Raw genomic sequence first — 1,600 nt, forward strand, 5'->3', positions numbered from 1 at the left:
TGGACTCGGGACTCGACAAAAAATCTTACATTTGGCCGGAGTCGGCTTTGGGACTCGGGAGTCGGACTTGGGTTTATTTTTTTGGCCGGAGTCGGACTCGGGTTTTTTTTAACCGACTCCGCAGCCCTGCTTTAAAGAGACTTCAGCCTTTAGGACTAAAAACGTTATTTTGTCCATTTAAGTCTTATTCCGATTAATTTTTTGACATGTTTAGGTCTTATCTAGACTATTTTAGACATTATTCTGTCGTGGTTATTACTGCGAGTTTAGCGTTATTATGTCGGTGGTCTTAATAGGCCTACTATGTCTATTATAGATTAATTATCTGATTTAGATATTGTTGCTTTGTAGCTCCTATTGCGTTTTCTACTTGAAAGGCTTGTGAAATCAATGAGCTATAAGCTTAATAGGAAAGTAAAAAATATATGTTTTATACAATAGGACCTACGTTATTTTTTCCTTTTGCTCGCGGCGCACCAGTGTGCCGTGGAGCACCGGTTGGGAAACGCTGAAGTGTAATCTTATCGAACATAATGCAAAACTTGTTGTTTTTTTTCAAACTTTTCAAGCTTGCCAAATCTGAAATAAACTAAAGTGTGAATGGCTCGATTAAACAAATAAATCGTTTTCCCCTTGTCATTGGTGTTAAGAAAAGAAAATTGGCAATAATTGCACATGTTTGGCAAAGTTTAATATGTTTAAATCACCGAAGTTAGCAATTCATACAGCAGCAGGATTGCCACTCTTCTACATCCTGATTCAAAAGTGTATTCACAACAGAGCATCGTCAATCCTTGGTTAGGCGTTAGTGTTTCCAAAAGAGCAAATCGCTAGAAGGGCGTCCAATGCTTAACGGGGAAAAACCCAGGCTGTACCGCGCTGCGTCTATGAGTCACAATGAAAGCACAAATCAATCACAATCAACACGGAAGTTGCACTGAACACAATACGTTTGCACCTGCAAAGCTAAAACCCAGCGCTGGATGATAAAATATACTTAGAATGAGATTGCAAACATGCTCCTGAATATATTTTCATTACACCAGCCAATATTTAACCCAGCGTTGCCCAGGTTAAATAGCGTTGCCCAGGTTAAAAATGAGTATTTGGCAGTTTAATTCTAACTGGTAAATGACGTAGTTGAAACGGCGTTGTAAATTAATTACAATAACCACGATAATGTACGAAGTCTACCTGAATTTTGTCTGCTTAAACTAAACGAAACAATCTATCATGCTTTTGGATCTTCATCACTATCGCACATTACGTTGTAACATGTAATACTGCTAGCCAAATCACAAAATTGTCCTTTTGTGATAATTATTTGTCTGAAAATTGAATTGTTGCGTTAGAAATACAAGTCATGAGACGACTGCTGCTTTTCAGTGTGCCTGTTAGCAGTAATTGTATTCAGCCGGTTTGCAGTTCGCAATATTCGCTGGAACCTGGAGTTGCATTATGTTCTTGCAACTACTTTAATTATTTCCCGGAAAATATGACTTTTTGTAACACAACCAGCTAAAATATATGACTTTTGTGATAGAAATGGCTGACAAATATTTGACACCCACCACTCAGTGTTTACAATTAATTTAATGAA

The sequence above is a fragment of the Ascidiella aspersa genome, chromosome 5 (genome assembly GCF_963924565.1).
Source record: "Ascidiella aspersa chromosome 5, kaAscAspe10.2, whole genome shotgun sequence".
Lineage (NCBI taxonomy): Eukaryota > Metazoa > Chordata > Ascidiacea > Phlebobranchia > Ascidiidae > Ascidiella > Ascidiella aspersa.